The 21,207-nt window shown below is 40.8% G+C and overlaps 1 protein-coding gene and 1 long non-coding RNA gene across 2 annotated transcripts in view; one reads left to right on the forward strand and one right to left on the reverse strand.

The window, feature by feature from the left end:
• The window catches only part of LOC144684651 (uncharacterized), a 42,843-nt gene extending 39,752 nt beyond the window's left edge, over positions 1–3,091 (reverse strand). The window contains exon 1 of the long non-coding RNA XR_013577535.1: positions 110–3,091. This is a non-coding gene — a long non-coding RNA (uncharacterized LOC144684651). The remainder of the gene's footprint in view (positions 1–109) is intronic.
• Positions 1–21,207, forward strand: part of ube2g1a (ubiquitin-conjugating enzyme E2G 1a (UBC7 homolog, yeast)) — a 78,664-nt gene that overhangs the window by 319 nt on the left and 57,138 nt on the right. The window lies entirely within an intron of this gene.

Here is a 21,207-nt window from a genome sequence, read left to right on the forward strand (position 1 = left end):
GAGCGGCGCCTGAGCAATTCCACCCGCCCCCTGCTCCAGAGACGGTTTATTCGGAACGATTCTCGGCCCGCTTTAAGCGCCGAATTTCCCGGGGTTGTTTAGCGCTCACCGCCTGTTTGAAGCCAGAGGCCGCGTTTCTTTGTCTGTCCGGTTACGGTTGCGCTTCCTTTTTTTTTCGTTTGTCGTCTCTCCTCTTTCCCCCCCCCCCCGTTATTCGCTCTCCTACAACCCCCCCTCCCAGGCACATATGGACCGGCTTGCGCATGCGTATGGCGCCAAGCATGTCAGGTACAGGCAGTGCTGTCCTGAGCTCTGTCTCTCTATTGTTGCCTTGAGTTCCTCCACCACCCTCCCTCAATTTCTTTCCTGTTCTGCGCCCTCCTGTTCCCAAAACGAATCTCACATTAACACAGTGATGCATCAATTGTTTTAAAATGCAGGAGCAGATTTTTATAAACCCATTCGTTATCAAATCATACTAGCAGAACTATTTTTGCTAGTATTGCATTCACGTAGAGAAGGGTTCACTCGATATTTCAATGGACAACTTGGACCAATAAGTTGTCTCTTTTTCAATGGGCATGGTAAGTTGAATTGAATATTTCCCTCCCCATGCCAAGCAATATTACTGTCCTCCTGAGTAGATACATTGTGTTCATAGAGAAACAATGCCTGAAGTTTGTTTTTGTCATTGGAACATTGCTTTATTCTCAACATGGAGAAGTCCTGCTCCACTAGTTATTGAATATATGGGAAGTGCCCTAGGCACAATGTTGGTCAGGATACTGATCTTTAAATTGTGCTCGATTAGGTGGTTTGATCTTTTGGTCTCCTGTGATAGATAGCAATATGACATTTCCTCAGAGTTGTGCTGAAGATTGTGCCACCTGGAGTGGGCTAGATATGATATTCTAAATCTGTGCTATAAATAGTAATGGAAAGCCAAAGGAAGAATGGGGGCTGGTTACAAACGAAGGGGATATTATCTTAGAGGCTTTGGTACTGCATGAGTACTTTACATCTGTCTTCACAAAATAGAGGATGTTGCCAGTGTCACTGTAAGGAAGGAGTTAGTAGAGAAAATGAATGGGATAAAATTGATAGAATACTGACAACTCTCTTTAAGTAGAACTCCATCTGGTATGGATGGGTTGTACCCCAAGTTCCTAAGGGAAGCAAGGGTGAAAGTAGCAGAAATACAAGAGTCAAAAGGGAGTTAGTGCCTGTGCCTAGTGTGAACATGCCAGCTATAATGTGATTTACTGCCTTTTCGGACTGGAACAAGGTTTATAGGGAGTTCCCAGGGGTTGGTGTTAGAATCCATGCTCTTCCTGATATATATTAATGACCAAGACCTTGATATACAGGGCACAGTTTCAAACTTTGCGAATGATATGAAACTTGGAGTATGGTGAGCCATGATGAGAATAGTGTAGGACTTCAAAAGGACATAGGTTGATGGAATGGGTAGACAAGTGGCAGATGAAATTTAATGCAGAGAAGTGTGAAATGATTCATTTTGGGAGGAAGAACTCAGAGACAATGTACAATTCTAAAGGGGGTGCAAGAGCAGAAGTACCTGGGTATATGTGTGCATAATTCACTGAAGGTGGCAGGGCAGGTGTAGAGCGCAGTTAATAAAGAGCATGGGATCCCAGACTTTATAAATAAGGACATATGGTACAAAAGCATGGAAGTTACGAGCCCAAGCTCTGTGCACCACATTTTACGAAAGATGTGAAAGACGTCGGAGAGGGTGCAGAAAAGATACACAAGAATAGTTTCAGGAATGGTGAACTTCAATTGCGTGGATAGATTGGAGAAGCTGGGCTGTTTCCTTTAGAGAAGAGAAGGCTGAGAAGTGACTTGATAGAGGTATTCAAAATCATGTGGGTTTGGACAGCATAGATAGGGAGAAACATCCATTGGTGGAAGGGTGGAGAAGCAGAAAAAGTGGATTTCAGGTGATTGCAGTTGGTTCTTTTGCCAATGTGAGGAAAAACTTTTATGCACTGAGTCGTTAGGATTTGGACTGCACTGTCTTGTATGGCAGAGGCAGATTTAATCATGGCTTCCAAAAGGGCATTGGATAATTACCTGAAGAGAAAAAAATTGTAGTGATATGGCACAAAGACAGGAGAGTGGTGCTAGCTAAGTAGTTCTTACAGAGCGCTGGTACAGACAACGGGCTGACTGGCCTGCTTCTGTGCTCTTGACAAGTAGTTCAGCTGTTTGCCCGTTCTGGTGGCTGTCCATGTTTGCGAGATGTGTGTGTACGCTTTGGGGACTGGCTCAGTCTGTTTGTAACTTTTTCTGCCCTTGGAATGTCCCAGAGGGCTTCCCATCGAATGAATTACTTTTTTGAAGTATAGTTACTATTATGAGGAAATGTGGCAGCCAATTTACACACAGCAAGATGTGACAAATGGAAAATTTTAGTGAATAACTTTTTTTAGCAAAGTTAGTCTAAGTACCAAGAAAGCAACCTTCCCTTTTCAATATTGATATAGGATTTTTACCATATACCTGTCCAAGTGGATGAAGCATAGTTTTCTGTGCCAGTAAGCACCCTCCATTATACAAAGTAATTCTAGGTTATGTACTAAAGTGAACCTTGAATCCACAGCCATCTGTCTTCCAGTAAGGGTGCTATGAATGAACCAAGGTAACTGACAAAAAATTAAACTGACATTGTGTGGATCAAGTTTTGCTTTTATTTCCCTCTGGTTTAAGGTTATTGTTTGCCTAAACATCAGTTGCAAGCCATATTGCACAAAATCACCATTCCTTTCAGAAATGAGGGTTGCAGAGGAATCTGGCACTCAAATTCAGGAGTTTACTATTTGTATAGCCCAGAAATGGTACAGGAAACACAATTTTATGGCACTATGGATCTTTACCTGGGCATGAACAATGTACCTGAGGATCATTGAGCCCTATAACTACTATATCTTGTACCTCTTGTGTACTGGCAAAGAACAGTAGAGATTTCATGGATTAGAAGAGATATAAACAACAGTGGTAAGAGCTGCAAGAGGAAGGAAGAGAAAAAGTTTTGAGGGTATAAAGTACACTTTTTCACTCTTAATATAGTTTTAAAAAAGATAATTGAAGAAATGGCAGGCTTACTAAGTAGCTACTTTTGTATCTGCCTTCATAGAGGATGAGTAAAAATGCTTGAGTTTCGAAGAAAAATAAATCAAGGGGAGGCACTAACTAGATTTCATTTAAAATAGATGGAGATATAGAGACTAATATTAAAGATAGACAAATCTTGAGGATCTGATGGTCCACCCCAAGGTATTAAAGGAAGCAGGTTAGAAAATTGTTGATGCGTTAACCATCATCTTCCAAAAGCACCAATTAAGAATTGTCCCCTTGGATTGCCAATGTCACTCCATTATTTAAGACTAAGATATAGACTAATAGGCATATAATTTCCTAGTTTAACATCAGATGTGATGAAGTTACTAGAATCTTTGTTTAGGGACAGTGAGTGTTTGGACAAATATGAGCTGATCTGAGAGGGCCAGTACAGATTTGTAAAGGGTAAAATATATTTAATGAACCGCAGCTGAACTTTGAGGTTGTGTCTGATATAGTAGATAAGAAAGGGTCTGTGAATGTTACTTGTTTATATGGCATTCAACATGGTTCCACCTAAAATCCTGTTAACAAAAGTGAGTGTAGATGGAATTGGAGGCAAACCTATTGAGTTTGGAACTAGGAGATATGGGAGTGGAGGCTACGTACCTCAGTTGGCAGGATGTGACCAGAAGTGTCCTGCAGGGATTTGCACTGCAGCCACAGCTTTTCACTAATTATATATGACTTAGGTGAAAGAATAGGGAGCCATTTATCCAAGTTTGCTGATGACACTGAGTTAGATGGCACAGTAAATAGTATGGATAGGAGTGAAAAATTGCAAAGGGACATGATGTATTGTGAGCGAGCAAGACTGCGACAGATGGAGTTTAGTGTGGGGAAAGTGAGGCTATCGCTACCTTGAACCTAAGAAAGATGGATTAGAGTATTTTGTAAATGGTGAGAAGGTAGGAACTGTGAGGGATCAGAGAAATGCAGGGGTCCAAGTACAGAAATAGCTTAAGGTTAGTGGATAGGTACAAACAAACAATTAAAAAAGCTAATAGAATGTTGGCCTTTATCTCACGGACTGGAATACTAAAGGGTAGATGTTACAGCTGTACAGAGCTCTGGTTAAGCTCCTTCTGGAGACCTGTACTCTGTTCTATCACCGCACCTCAGGAAGGATGTATTGACCTTGGAGGGGTGAAGCGCAAGGTTAAAAAGTTAAATTATGAAGGCAGATTGCTAAGACTAGACTTGTATTTATTTGAATATAAAAAAGTTAAGGGGTAATCTTATTGAGAGGTTTTAAGAGGATTTAAGGATTTGATAGAAAAAGTACATCTTTTGACTGTCGGAATAGGGGAGAGTAACCTGAGCGTAACTGTAATCTGTGATGGTGGGGACTTCGAGAGGAGGCCGGACCCTGACAGCATTCTGGCAATGGTATTGAAGACTTATGCTCCAGAAGTAGCTGCGCCCTTAGCCAAGTGTTCCAGTACAGTTACAACAGTGACATCTACCCGGCAATGTGGAAAATTGCCAAGGAACGTCCTGTCCACAAGGCAAGACAAATCTAACCTAGCCAATTACCACCCCATCTGTTTACTCTTGATGGAATGGGTCATCGACAGTGATATCAAGTGGCACTAACACAGAAATAATGTGTTCACTGACACTCAGTTCAGTTTCTGCCAGGGCCACTCAGGTCCTGACCTCACTACAGCCTTGGTCCAAACTTTGACAAAAGAGTTGAATTTAAGAGGTGAGTTGAGTGACTGCCCTTGACATCAAGGCAGCGTTTGACCGAGTATGGCATCAAGGAGCCTTGCAATACTGCAGTCAATAGGGATCGGGGGGGGGGGGAAATCTCTCTGCTGGTTGGAGCCATACCGAGCACAAAGGAAGATGTTTGTGGCTCTTAGCGGTCAATCAGCTTAGTCCCAGGACATCACTGAAGGAGCACCTCAGGGCAGTGCCCTCGGCCCAATCATCTTCAGCTGCTTCATCAATGAGCTTCCTTCCATCATAAGGTCAGAAGTGGTGATGTTTGGGCGTTCACTGATGATTGCACGATGTTCAGTACCATTCATGACGACTCAGATACTGAGGCAGCCTATGTCCATGTGCAGCAAGACCTGGACAATATTCAGGCTTGGGCTGATATGTGGCAAGTAACACTTGTGCCACAAGTGCCAGGCAATGACCATCTCCAACAAGAGAGAATCTAACCTATCTCCCCTTGACATTCAATGGCATTACCATTGCTGAATTCCCCATTGTCAGCATCCTGGAGGTTACCATTAACCAGAAACTGAACTGGACTAGCCATATGAATACTGTGGCTACAAGAGCAGATCAGAGGCTGGGAATTCTACAAGGCACAAGTCAGGAGTGTGATGGAATGCTCCCCGCTTGCCTGGATGAGCAAACTCAAGACACCATCCAGGACAAAGCAGCCCGCTTGATTGGCACTCCATCTACCACAGACACATTGGCAGCAGTGTCCTACCTACAAGATACACTGCTGCAAATCACAAAGACTCCTTCTAGACCCACGACATCTACCAGCTATAAGGCAGCAGATGCATGGGAACACGATCCCCTCTAAGCCCCACACCATCCTGACTTGGAACTAAATCACCTTTCCTTCACTGCTGGGTCAAAATTCTGGAATTCCCTTCCTAACAGCACTGTGGATGTACCTACACCACAGGGACTACAGAGGTTCAAGAAGGTGGCTCACAACCATCTTTGCGAGGGCAATTGGGGATTGGCACTAAATGCTGGCCTGGCCAGCAGCACCCGCACCCCACGAACAAATAAATTTTAAAAAACCTTAGAATTAGAGCTAGGCCATTCAGTGGTGATGTCAGAAAATGCTTCTTCGCATGAAGGATAGTGGGAATCTGGAAAAGCTATCCAAAAGTCTGTTGAGGCCTGGTAAATTGCAAAGTTTCAAAATTGCAATTGTTTCTTTCGATAGAATATATAAAAGCAAAATACTGTGAATGCTGGAAATCTGAAGTAAAAACCAAGTGCTAGAAATACTCAGGTCTGGTAGCACCTGTGGAGAGAGAAACACAGTTGACATTTCAAGTTGAATTATTACTTCTGAACAAGAATTTTGTTGGGCTACGGTATTAAGGGTTATAGGTCTAAGGTGGATTTAAGATATGAATCAGCTATGATCTAATTGAATGGTGGAATGGCTCAAAATGCTGTATGGCCTACTCCTGTTTTTTATTCTCCTGCCTACTACATAACCTGTAAGTGAATTTGAAGAATTGAAATGGTCTATGATGAATTAACTGATCTTTACCAGGGCAGTGTAAGGGTGCTACAGTTTGCACCTGGAGTGGTGGTAGATGTTTTCACCAGGAACCTCACTAGTTAGCTTGTGATCCAGCTAGAAATGTGTGACTGTCAAATTATGACTAATCAGATTTTCAGATTCAGCTCCAATAGCCTGCCAGTCCAGCCCATAGTTGTGTAAATAGTCATTTGACTGAAGCTGAGGAGTCATACGGACTCGAAACGTTAACTCTGCTTTCCTCTCCACATATGCTGTCAGACCTGCTGAGTTTTTCTAGCTATTTTTGTTTTTGTTTTTTGTTTCAGCTTTCCAGCATCCGCAGTATTTTGCTTTTATCATTTGACTGAGGTGTTGGAGCACAAATGAGAGAGGGGACAAAAGTCTTGGCAGTAAATACTTATTTCTAGATCATCTTTAGAAGCATAAAGCCGTTTTTAAACTTCTTTTGCATGATTTAAGATATATTCGGATCACATTTTAATGCAAGCTGCAGTAATGTGATTCTAGTGTCTTCCAGTGAATTTAATTATTTAAATTGACTGTCCAGTGAGTAAACCTGACCTTGAGTCAGACAGAACAATGCCTGTCTGAAAATTGACTTTTGATATATTTGGAATTGGTTGAACTAGGAGAGGGTGGGAAACTAGTGTCTCCCCTTGGATGTGCCAGGCTTGGGTGGGGGTAACTTTGACCAAAGTTTCTTTTTGATGGCTATGTTGGCTAGGTAATGATGCACAGTTGATGAGTCATGTGAGTGGATTGTTAGAGGGCAGTTGGCACTAATTCAGTAATATCTGCAGATGCTTGCTCTAAAGTAACAAGACAGTCTAGAATTTTAATGCTATTACATATATCATGGTAGGGAAGCATTTTGTGCTTTACACAATCTACATCTCTGGCAAAAAAAAATGTGTTGGTCTTGAATTAGAAAATGCAATGTGCCTTTACAAAACCATGTAACTCGGTACCAGGAATCTACCACTTTGAAAAGTGTCCAGAATTTGCAATTGTTTGTTTTTTAAATTACTGTGACTGCAAGCTGCTTTTAGCTTTTGCCTGCTTTTGAAGGTTGCATAATACAGCTCTTTCTAAACTGTTGGACTGGAGGAATTTTTAAAATTGTAGCTTTATCCTTTTTGCAAGTTAACTGCCAATTCTCCACCCCCCCCCACAGATGCATTAATTTCATTCTTTCACAATACCAATCACACCACAGGTGAAATGTCCTTATCATTTCCACCTTTACCCAAGTCATCTTTCACCTCATGAACCACAAGCTAGGGAATGAAGAATGGCTGAACAGGTGAAATGACAATGTCATTTAGTTGCAGTCTGTGGGTAACCTAGGGCCGTTTGCACTCTATTCCTGTGTGCCCACATGACTGTCAAGAGGTCTTGAGGCTCAGTCAGTAGCACCCCTGTCTCTGAGCCACAAGGTTCCATGTTCAAGCTCCACTTCAAGACTTGATGGCCACTGAAGGAGTGTTCATGATGACTTTCAAACAGGTTGATAATCAGCCTGCTAGCCCTTCCACTTCCACCCTATTCCTCAAAGGGAGAAAGTGTTTGAAGATTGCTTTCTGAAGAGATTGCCAAAGATTCTCTGTCTTGTCATTGCTCCATTTGTCTGACACAACTGGGATTACCTCAGATTAGGCAGACAGGAACTTCACTGCTTGACTATTGGCTGCTGTATTTGAGTTGCTAATCTTGAGACACTCTGTCTTGGAGTACCAATAAACAGTGTTGCAAAAGAAGTGTCACTGAATTGACCTGAGCTGCAAGGGAGCCCTAGCAAGATTTAGTGCCTCCTTGCTGATAAACTTGGGTGAGTGGTGCACTTCCCAGTAATTGGCCAGAGTTCCTGGAAATGAGCTTCTCTGTCCTTTGAAAGTTTAATCTGCTGTATTAAAAATGGAAGGTCTATCTTTTATGTGATGGTGCAGCCCTTTGAATTGGTAATTTTTGGTCTATTGGGCAGTTTCTTGGTAACCATCTGATTTCTCCTCTATCACTAATCTGTATAGTGTTGCACAGAATGCTACACAAGCAGCTAAAATGGTTATACTGCATTTGTACAGCATTAGGTCTCATATTTGTGTTAACTAAAACTACCATCATAGAATCTTACCTAGAAATCATAACTTTCAAAAAGTTTGGGAATTTGATTTGCAAATACATATGATTTCAGATAATTATATGGCTTAGAACTCTACTTGTTGAGAAGTTAACGGCTACATTTATTCATCAAACTTAAGGTATTGCCTTTCACTTATGTACCCATGAAGAATGGCAGGTGCCTATCATTTTCAGTCTAGGTTATGTGAGCATGGCACTTTTTAGGGATAGTGTGATCATTATTTTCCAGCTAGCTGGTACCAAGTTACAGAAGTAAGATGCACTGTTTTCATACCCTTTCAATCACTTCTGCCAGAATTTCTCTTTGAATTTGTTCACAATGCCTGCTTCCATTGAAGTGCTACAACTGACCAGAGATGCAAGGAGAGGTGAACTGATTTAAATGCTTTACACAGAGCTTGGTGACTATATTCAGTAAATTCTGTATAGATCCATTCTGTTAAATTTGTGGTCTGTCCACCTTCCCTCATGAACCTTGTGAATTTGCACTGATTTCAGTGAGTAATTCAAAAGTACCTCCAAGTTTCTCTCTTGCTTTGTTCTGTGGATTAACACTACTTCGTTTCTTATCATAGCTGTTTTCCCATTTCCAACGCTTGATGTTAAATGTCAGCTGCTTGTCATTTCCCTCATACACAATGAAAAGATTTCAGAATCTGTGATTGAAGCATTCTCTGCCTCAGCAACAAGGGCAAGAAACTCAGATGACTTGATGTTCTTGTCAGCATATGATTTATCAATATAACAATTTCATGTAATGTACTTTAAAATGTATTTATACTCTTACAACATTCTGCCTGTTTAATCAATTTGAATTGAGATTCAGTGTATCTACTACTTCTGAAGGTGCTGGCAATAATGCTAGTTATACAATGCAACCTCTAGTTTTTAAAGTTGGGTTTCCTTATCTAGACTCCCCTGTTTAAAACGTACCCACACACCTTCACAGTTGCAGTGCCACAGGGTTATCTTCAAGTCCTCTTTCCAAAACGGGCCATTTACTCCAGCAGGTCTGTGCCAGCATCGCCACACGCACCCTCCCACCTTGCTTCATCTCGCCTTATCAACATAACCCACTATTCCCTCCTGCTTCAAGCTTGGCTCATCTGACTTCCCTTGAGTGCATCTGTTATTTACCTTGCTCTTCTATGATGTAACAGGTTCCACATTCTAGCCACTCTTGGAGGGGTGGGGGGAAGCTTCTCCTGAATTCCTTTTCTGGATTTATTGGTGACCATCTTGTATTCATGGCCCTTCACTTTGGATTCTCCTGGAAGGAGGCATCTCCTCTACACTACCCTATTAAGCACCATCATCATTTTAAAACCTCTATCACGTTGTCTTTCAACCATTTCTTTACGGAAAAGAGCCTCAACCTGTTCAGTCTAACTTGATAGAACTGAGATTATAATCTATCAGATTTGATTTTCCAAACTTTTGGTATACCCCAAAATATTTTGCGGATCTTGCCAATAATGGCAGATACTGGATGTTTCACTTTATTAGCAACCTTAATTTGAAAGCTGTACTTTCCCTTCTCTCCATTATTCTTCAATCAGAAGTAGAAGTTCTTTCTCCAATGTGTGGAAGACCAGCTGTTTTGTTTCTGCCCTGTGCAGTACAGCATGTTTTCTGATGAAAACCACTGATGTGGCTGGCATTGGGAACCTTTGTTTATGAACCTGTTGCTCATAATTCTAGTAGGGCATTTTAATGCTCAAACTACTGTGCCATGTTTATAAACTCAGCTTCTGAATTTTTGCAAGGATACTTGGGCATCAGTTCTAGGAGCGCTGTGGGGAAAGTGGCTGTACAGAAGACTATTGCCACAGTGCCACAGCTGCAGAATGGCCTCAGGCCAGATAAAATTAATCTGCTTGAATAAGCAGCTGTAATGGGGAACAGTTGTACAATTGGACAGTTAATCTCAGCCAGCACAGAATCTAGTGGAATGGGCCACAGTAAAACTGCAAACTGTGTTCTTTACACTTGAAACTATTAAACACAATTTTAATTGTTAACAACATGGAAGAAATATACAGTGGTTACTGTCAAATTGATTTTCAGAATTGAGCATGTCCTTATGCTTGCATAATAGTGGCCCTAGTGTTCTCCAATAGAAAAAACTACTGCAGAGCAACTTGTTTCTCCTGTGTATTAGTGTTTAGTGAGCAACGGAGTGTTGGAAAAGAATGGTTTCTTATTGATCTTGCATTACAGACTGCAGTTAATTATGGACGGGAAGAATACGTGGTGTTCAGATAAAACCTCTCCAGTCCTTTAGAAATACATATAATTTATTAATATAAAAAAGGTTTTATACTGTCTGTAGAACTTCAGGAAATGCGTGAACAAAAACGCAAACATGAACTTCACAGTACTGCACTGAAAATTTCAGGAGTTATTGTGGCATAGGCAAGATATCTTTGATATACTTTAATTGTGCTTTTGAGGAATTTTTCTTCTCTAGAGATCTACACAAGAACATGGCAGTATTCTGCTGCACAGTTCAAATGACATTTATTCACTATCCACAGTTTGAGAAGGTGATGGGTTTTCTTGAACCACTGAAGTCTTTGTAGCAATAGTGTTCTCGCAGTGGTATTGTGTAGGAAAATTGGAGGTAATGGTGTTTATGATGATGCGTTTGTATTTGCACAGAATTTTGTTAACGTTGGGCCATTTCACATCTCACTTACATTGGAAGTCAATTTAACCTGGCCTTCTTTCTGTTCATTCTACCCTGTTTGTATTGTGGAGCAGGTGAAGCAACAAAACTACTAATCTGACAGTTGCCATCTTGGATGTGGGAAGCTATATACTTTTTAGGAAGGACGTGAAAGCATTGGAGAGGGTGCAGAAAAGATGAGAGATCAGTCTGTGAAACCCTAAGGTGACAGATCTGATGTAAGACCCATTGTGGGCAAACTCTTCCTAAAGAAGATTATCTCTCTGCTGGTATCCCTCCTTTGCTGAGGTTGTTTCTGATGCTCTTGGCAGAAAGATAAAACAGGTTTTTTTTTCCCATCTTGCTGCCCTAGGGTTGGGGATTGAGGTGAATCAAGTGTCAGTAGGGGAGCATTTGGGGGCTGGTGATCATTGTATAACAAGGTTTAGGTTAGCTATGGAAAAGAGCAAGTGAGAACCAGGCTGAATATAGAAAGGAGAGAGGAAGTGAAAAAGGAAATGAGCAGCAAAGAGAGAGTGTGAGAAGAGACTGATAGTTATCATAAATGGGAATCCAAAGGTCTTCTGTACGCATATAAGTCACAAAAGGACAGGAAGAGGAGGGATGGAGCCGATTAGCAACTGGAGGACTGTATACAGTGGGGTTCAGTATTCCCTAGGGTTCAGTATTAGGATCATTTCCTTTCTTGATCTTTATTAATGGCTTAGACTTGGGTGTACAGGGTACAATTTCAAAATTTGCAGATGACACAAAACTTTGAAGTATTATGAACTGTGAAGAGCATTTTAAATTTTTTAAAAATTTGTTCATGGGATGTGGGCATCTCTGGCTAGGCCAGCATTTATTGGCCATCCTTAATTGCCCTTGTTTAAGGGGCATTTAAGAGTCAATCACATTGCCGTGGGTCTGGAGTCACATGTAGGCCAGATCCAGTAAGGACAGCAGATTCCTTTCCTAAATGATATTTGTGAAGCAGATGGGTTTTTATGACAATCAGCAATGGTTTCATGGTCATCATCAGACTTTCAATTCCAGATTTTTTATTGAATTCAAATTTCACCATCTTCTGGCGGGATTTGAATCCAAGTCCCCAGAACATTACCCTGGGTCTCTGGATTCCAAGTCCAGTGAAAATACCACTATACCATTGCCTCCCCTGCAATAGATAGTGACAGACTTCAAGAGGACTTGGGCTGCTGAATTGACGGGCCTGTGGCGGATGAAATTTAATGCAGATGTGTGGTGTAATACATTTTGGTAGGGAGATGAAGGAAGGACAATATGAAATGAAGGGTATAATTAGAAACATAGAAACTAGGAGCAGGAGTAGGCCATGTGGCCCTTCGAGCCTGCTTTGCCATTCATTATGATCATGGCTGATCATCCAACTCAATAGCCTGCTCCCGCTTTCTCCCTATACCCTTTGATCCCTTTCGCCCCAAGAATAGAAACTAGGAGCAGGAGTAGGCAATTCTAAAGAGGGTACAGGAACAGAGACCTAGAGGTGTGCACAAATCATTGAAGGTGGTAGGACAGGTTGAGAAAGCAGTGAATAAGGCATATGGGATCTTGGGCTGAAACATCAGCTGGTGTATGGTGTCCAATTCTGGGCACCACACTTTTTTTAGGAAGGACGTGAAGGCATTAGAGAGGGTGCAGAAAAAATTCATGAGAATGCAGAAGTTGCTCTACTCTGGAATAATGTGAATGGACACTCAAAACCATGAGGGGTCTGGACAGAGTAGAGTGAAGCTGTTGCCATTCTCCAGAAGGGCTGAGAACCAGTGGACACTGATTAAAGGGGAATAGCAAAGACATTGAATTTTGTTTTATGCAGCCAGTGGTTAGCGTCTGGAATGCACTGCCTTAGAATGTGGTGGAGGCAGAGTCAGTTATGGCTTTCAATGGGGAATTGGATAAGCACCCGAAAAGAAAATTCACAGGGCTACAGGAGAAGGGCAGGGGAATGAGACTTGCTCTTGCAAAAAGCTCACATGGACACAACAGGTCAAATGGCTCCCTTCTGTGCTGTAACCATCTTATGATCCTAGGCAATATGATCCATGTTCTTTGTGTAGTTAGTGCGGCATTAACTTAAATCACCATCTTGCAGATTAACCTGTTCTGAAGGCTGATCCTGAGGTTAGGTTGCTTGGGCCACTTCACTGTATTGGCAGTCAGTGATGGTGGTGACTAGCAGGCACAAATCTAGATGAATTCTTAGTACTTGGAAAGCTATGACTCACCTGGGAGGCACCAAAATGTGTAATGGACTATACTGCAGTCGAATTAGTGCCAAATCTGGGGCCTAAAACTAGACGGAACACGTCTTTTTTTTTGTAGATTCTCTAGTATAAGTTGGAACTCTTAATTGATGCATTTAAGTTTTGTGTTTTGGGAATCTTTATTTTCACTTTTTAATCCAGTGTGAGATTTTCAAGAGTGCAGGTTTTTATGCTTTTGTTTGATATAAAATACATGTTTATTTCATTTTTATAACTAAATCTTGTATATCAGGTGCCTAATCAAAATCTTGATCACTGGTCTGTACAGCTGAAACCTGCTTGGCACGTTTCTCTGTCACGTCTGGAGGTGTGGTCTTGGCTCCCAAAACATGAGTTAGAAAGTGGTGGTTGGCTCATAATCACTTACCTGTCAAGTTACTAATAAATATCTAATTGAAGGTTGTACAGATAAAGAGTAATGAATAATCAGTGTTAAATAAAGAATCATAAACCACAATTATTGATTCCTAAAGACAATTATAGGAAAACAGCTAGAGTTTTGAGCAGTTTTGGTTATTGCATCTGGTTGATTTATTATAATTTCTTGTTAACGTTTGTTAGCATTTTGTAATTTGCTGTGAGCAATTCCACAGTAGGCTCCTGGTAGTTCTTGGAAAAAATAAAATTGCTGAATGCTAATGCCAAACAGTAGCAATGTGCCAGTTATCATCCTCATTTCTTGCATCCCAAATTTCTGACCATGGAAGTGAAAGCTAATACCATTCCACAATGGCCCCTGTGATTCTCCTTTCAACACCATGCCCAACGCCTGCTGTTATGCTACTTGGATATTCTTTATTTTAAACATTCTTTTTCACCTAGTCCTGTACTAACCTGGAACCCCAAGACTTTGAATTTATTAGATTCCTAATAAAGCATTAGACACTATTCTTGCATCTTGTCCATGGTTCTTAAAATTCCTGGCTCACTTTTAAATATGACAGTTTTTGCAATGCACATAGCATCTTAATCTTTAGTGTATTTCAGATGTTAATATGGGTGCTGGTGGTGGACTTTGACCTAGAAGGCTGGTGGAATCTGAATCGCTATGCCAGTTACTACTCCAGGGATGAATATACTTCAAAGCTGCTAAAATTCAGATACCGTAGATCCCTGGTTTTGGATGCCAAAATACATGTTTATACCTGATGTATAACTCAGTTCCCCCTAAACCCCCACCATTTTTTCAGCTAATTACAGCATGTTTAGGTCTATGCTTGCATTAGGAGTTGGCCTCAATTTTTCAACTCAGAAATACACGTTTAGGGTTATACTCCTGCGTCAGCACATGGGATCAAGCAGGTGATATAGGCCATACTTCCAAGAAGAATCATGGGAGTTTAAGACACCCACACAAAGCAGACTATCAGAAAATTTTTCACATTTCAAAATGGCATGGACCTGCACCAGTGTCGGTGGTTCACATTTTATACTCTGCATATAAGTTGACCCCTGTTTCTAGAAGGATTTTTCGAAGCTTAAAAAATCGACATATACTCTGCAATCTACAGTATCTATTATAATATTTCCATTTATTTAAAAAAAACTTCAACCATTTTTATTCTTTTGATAGAGGACCCAGTAGTTCAGTTGCAAGAAGAACTTGTATTTATATATCATGTAGCTATATAGCATTATATTGTATTTTTATATGATACCTTTCTCAACCTTATGATGTCCCAAAGCACTTTACTTAGAAAGTATTTAATTAGTTGTATAGTTACTTGTAGTGTAGAAAACATGATAGCTGATTTACGTACAGCAAGCGCCCACAAACAACAAGTTATTTGATGAACTTTTTTTAAGTGATAGCTGAAGAATAAAATTTGGCCAGGGGACTGTCCAGAAGAAAAAGTAGAAGCAGTTTGACTGTATGTCTTGGTGACCTTGTTGAATATCGATATTGCACCCACTTATAATGTAAAATTGTTAAATCTTCAGCTAACCATTCTTGTGTTTAGATTAACACTGCAAGTGAATGCAAGTTTTATCAATGTAGCTTCATTTTAAAGCAAGCAGTGAGCTAAGGCACACACTGGTAATAAGTGGCCTTAATTCTCAATTTATTTCATGTTCACATCGCTTCAAATATTCGCCAACAAAATTCTCAGTTCTACTTCAAGCCCCTTTCTGTATGAGTAGCTGTTTTTCTTTGCCCTGTGTGCACCTCCATTTATTTTAGATTCAATCCTCAGTGAAATGAAGTTCAAAATACAATTTTTTTTCCTTATCTGTTAAAATCCTTTGTTCCACGTGAAGGGATACACCAAGGTGTAATTGCTTTAAGAATTTCTTGCTGTTGATCAAGATTGAATCTAATGCTGAGTACAACAAAATGCCGCCTGTTGCAAGTTACTTAACAAATTGCACATTCTTCTCTTTTATGCTGTGCCAGGGTGTTTTTTATTCTTGGTTCATTTAGCCTGATATGCTGCTCATGAAGATGCACAAATCTTCAAAACCTTGGCATGAGGGAAATGGCATTAGTGACAAGCTGCCTGCTAGCTAGACTGGTGATGCCACGTAGTTGCTTGTATTAAGTTGGGTGATACTGCAGTTGTGAAAGACGAGTGTTGAACCTTGTAATGTAATCAGTTACTGAGGTGGAATGGAACCTCTTTAGGCTGCATAGCCTGAACTTCAGATTTAGCATTTGTTTGAAGGAAGTTTCCAGCCAATGGTACTTGTAAATTTCCAGGTTTTGATAGAAAGGGGGAAATGATAGGAGGAGGAAAAGTGTTACAATTAATACGCAGTATTGCAGTCTAGAGATGGATAAGTAGCTTTAAGTAATTGTGCTGTGTTACGTACCGCAGCAGCCTGCTCTTTTTGTTGCTCAAATGTTTTTAGTGGGAACTTTAAACTTCTGGTTTAGGAATAGTTGCAGTTTAAGAGATTTTAATGTCCTCTGTCAGATTGTGTGCTGCAAGTCTGAAGTTAAGTCCTGCTGCCGAAAGCTGAAACTGCAATTTCAGCTTATGACGTAGAGTTGGAGGAAACTGAGCTATTTGATTCTGCTTGACCTAATTATCCCACTGCAACTTGGGAAAGTTGAGAACTTGTACACAAAACAACTTTTTAAAATAAGTCAGTACCAGAGTTGTATTCCTCACTAATGTTGTACCTTTAAATGATTGCAGTGTGGGCCAATTCAGAAATGAGTTTTTAAAAAAAAAATCGGAAAAATATTGCCGCACTAATAATCGAATGTTTGATGGAACTTTTTAAATTGTATTTGTGGCCACCTTACTAACATTGATATTTATACTTGTGAAGTTTTCCTCACTTACCTTTTTTTTTCTTTCCCAACCTCCATGAGTGCTGACTCATGCTGAGAGCTCCTCGGTACCTTGCTGATGATGTGCTCACCTGGGCATGTGAACCTAGATGGTGACAATTTCATACTTAACATAAAGTCAGAAATAGGAGCAAGGGTAGACCATTCAACCCTTATCCCTGTGCTGCCATTCAGTAAAATCATGACTAATCTGATTGTGGCCTTGGCATTACTTTCCTGCCTGCCACCCATAATTCTTGACTCCTTTGTCAATCAAAAATCTGACTTGACCTTGAATATATTCAATAACTCAGCCTCCACTGTTCGCTGTGGAAGAGAATTCCAAACACTAATGACCCTCTGAGAGAAGAAATTCCTCCTCATCTCTCTTAAATGAGACCCCCCTTATTTTTGAAACTGTATCTCCTGGTTTTAGATTCCTCCTTGAGAGGAAATGTCCTCTCAGCATCTACCTTGTCAGGCCAACTCCAGTGAGTATTGGCCCAACCTGTTCAACCTTTCCCCATTAGACAACCCCTTCATCCCACGAATCAGTCTAGTGACCTTTCTCTGATCTGCTTCCAGTGCAAGTATGTCCCTCTTTGAGATGACCAAAACTGTACACCTGTACTCTAGGTGTGGTCTCAGCAATATCCTGTACAGTTATAGCAAGACTTCCCAACTTCTATATTCCATCCCAATAAAGGCCAACATTCTGTTTGCCGTCCTAGTTACCTGCACACTGACATTTTGTGATTCATGTACAAGGGCACCCAGATCCTTCGCTCTGCAGCATTCTGTAGTCTCTCTCCATTTCAATAATGGCCTGCCAAATGGGACACCCTAACATTTTCCCACCTTATACTTCATCTGCCAAATTTTTGCCCACTCGCTTACCCCAAGTCCCTTTGCATACTCTTTGTATCCACCGCACAACTTGCTTTCTCACCTCACAACTTGCCTTCTTACCTATCTTCATATTGCAAATTTGGCGACAATACAGTCAGCTTCTTCATCCAATTCATTAATATAGATTATAAATGCTTGAGGCTCTAGCACTGATCCTTGTGGCAACCCACTAGTTACAGTTTGCCATCCTGAAAATGATCCATTTATCCCAACTCTGCTTCCTGTTCCAAAGAAGTCACATTGGATTCTAAATGTTGACACTTTTTCTCTCTCCGAGTTTTCACAGCATTTTGTTTTTGTCTGTTTCCTGATAGTTAGTTAGCTAGCTGTCCCTCCATGCTAATATATCACTCCCAAGACCATAAACTCTTATCTTGTCTAATAACCTTTGTGGCATCTTATCAAATGCATTTTGCAAATCCAAATATACTACATCATCTGATTTCCCCTTTATCCATGCTGCTTGTTACGTCCTCAAAGAACTCTAATAAATTTGTCAAAGAGGATTTCCTTTTCACAAAACCACACTGACTCTGCCTGATCCATACCGATTTTCTAAATGCCCTGTTACTACCTCTTTAACAATAGATTCTAGCATTTGGAAACTATAGACCAGTTAGCCTACTTTCTGCCTCCCTCCTTTTCTTGAAGAGTAGTGTTAAATTTTGCAGTTTTCCAATCCACTGGGATCTTTTCAGAATCCAGGGAATTTTGGAAGGCTACAACCAATGCATCTGCAATCTCTGCATCTGCTTCATTTAAGACCTTAGGACCTGGGCCATCAGGCCTAGGGGCAATTAGTCTTCTATTACTTTTTCTCTAGTGATAACGATTGCTTTAAGTTTTTCCAACCTTTTTGCCTTTCGATTTTTTTTCCACTATTCTCGGGATACTTTGTGTCTTCTACTGTGATACATCCTTATCTTCCTTAGCCACAGATGTTACATCCTTCTCGGTCTTTTTCTCAATGGAATGAGAGTAATGAAATATCTTAAATTCCTACCACTACTCCTCTGCCGTCTTCCACTTTCACCCATCTCCCCAGTTCACTTTAGCCAACTCTGTCTTTACATCCTTGTAATTGCCTTTAAGTTTAAGACACTAGTTATGGACCCTCATTTCTCACACTCGAACTGAATGTGAAATTTATCATGTTAGGACCCCTGTTGCCTAGAAAAGCATTACTAGGCCCAAAATAGCCTGTTCCCTGGTTGGTTCCAGAACGTGGTGTTCTAAGAAATTGTCGCAAAAACTCTCTGGCAAAGGTAGCCTGGAGAATGAGTTCACAATGTGATTTGTCCAATGTGAAGATTAAAGTCACCTGTGATTATTTCAGCACCTTACTTGCAACCCCCATTATTTCTTGATTTATACTTTGTCCTAATCTGTAGCTCTGCTAGGGTGATTGTAAACTACACCCACCAGTGATTTTTTGTTTTGCTACTACTTCCACCACACACACTGATTCTACATCTTGAGCTTCTGAACCAAGATAATTTATCATTATTCTACTGATCTCATCCTTTATTAACAGAGCTACCCCACCTCCCTTTCCTCCTATCCTTCCGGAATGTCAAATACCCTTACACGTTCAGGTTCCAGCCTCGGTCACCTTGCAACCATGTCTCGAATGCCAATCATATCATACTTATACTTAATTATTTCTATTTGCTCTGTCAATTCATCCATCTTGTTACAAACGCTGCAAGCACTCCGAAAAAGACCCTTTTAAGTCTGTCTTTTTACTGTTTTTTTTTGTCTGCTGAGCTTATTTCTGGTGCACTATGTTTGTACACCTCTGTGCCTCCCTGTCATGCTCTGTTACCCTACATTATTGCCCTGTCTTTTCTCTTTAACTTTCCAAATCTCCCCTCATGTGAACCCACCCCATGGTTAATTTGCTCATCCTCCCTGTAGTCCCTGCTCTCATCCACACAAGCTGCAAGAACATCGAACCTATTGGACAATTGCAAAGCCTGAGGCATCTCTAGTGCTACCTTCTGGATCCCTATACCTGCCTCACCCTTCTGTCCCGCAGACCAAATTTTAAATACCTAGCCTAAGGGATGTGACTGCCTCTTGGAACAAAGTGTTTGGGTAACTTTTCCCCTCCCTGATGCATCAGTGTCTGAAGCTCAGACTCAAACTCATCAACTCTGAACTGCAGTTCCTCGAGTCATAGACACTTACTGCAGATGTAGTTGCTGTGGATCACATGTGTCCACCAGCTCTCACATGCTAGAACTGCTACTTATCACCTGCCAGTTGTGATTACTGTGTTTTATTTAACAAATTAGGTTTAGAAATATCACTTGACCATTATCTGTAATTATATGAAGTGATTTAACTTATTAAGCCATAAACTTAATACAGTTCTTACCTCCTCAGTACCAGTTTAAGCTATTGACTTAGTTTATAGAGAGGAAAAAAAACTTAAAAATCACCAACCATTCCCCTACCCACTCACCTAATTAATGCTTCTGGGTTTTGGCGCTCGTTTCCCACCACTGGTCTCTGGCTCCCCCTCTCATGTGGCTCCTTTTTTTTTGTAAAAGATCTGAGCAGCACCACCTCCCTCACTGTACCGAATTCCCTCTTCTATCAAATTTCCAAGCTTCCACTCAATTAAAGCAAGCATGAAAATAGCAGCTCACTTCATATTTGCATACTATTGGGAAGTATTGCAATGACCTGTCCAGTCATATTTGTGCCTTGTGGCATAGGTCATTGGTTTTTGTTCCCAACTGTTATCTACTGTCCTTCCTTTCACTAGGTCCTGCACCTTCAGTTCAAATATTTGAGGATAATTAAACCCCTTCTACTACCCTGAGCTGTTAGCTAATTTGAGACATTGATTCTTCCCGGTCTGTGTGACTCCCTTGTGATTGATCTGGGAGCTGCTTCTTTAATTGCAATAATGCTGTGTGTCAGTATTAAGTCTAGAACAGCATTCTGCTTTGTTAATACATTGAGCTCCTTTTTAGTAGATTTCTTCAAAGTCCGAACTGTTTTATAACAGTTTGGAGACATGGAAACTTCCATTGTGATTTGATGTAAAAACTATTTTGAACATAAAGTTTTGCCTGGTCCTTGAATATGTGCAGATTTGACAGCTACACTCAGCTGCAACGGCTAGACATTTTCATGTGGTATTACTTAGTGGTGGGTCAGAGATTACTTTCTTACTGGGAGGAGGTACACATCAATTTAAATTTAGAAAGTTCGTAAAATCTCAGGAATTGAGTTTTTGACTGTCACATGGAGAATAGTTTTCCGTGCCGCTAAATTTTATGTAATTGGGGATATAGCTTTGTACTGTCTGCAATTTTAGAGTCATTGACCCAAAACTTCCAATCTCTGGGGTGTTGCACCTGGGGGGTGGGGGGGACCCCAAAAATGTGCTGGGGGAAACCACCCCCCACATAAGGATTACACAGCAATTGCCCAGGAAGTTCAAACTTCTGTTGGGCAGTTGCCCTGCACTGGGAACCATCGGTACCCAGAA

Source organism: Cetorhinus maximus, chromosome 9, assembly GCF_964194155.1.
Source record: "Cetorhinus maximus chromosome 9, sCetMax3.hap1.1, whole genome shotgun sequence".
NCBI lineage: Eukaryota > Metazoa > Chordata > Chondrichthyes > Lamniformes > Cetorhinidae > Cetorhinus > Cetorhinus maximus.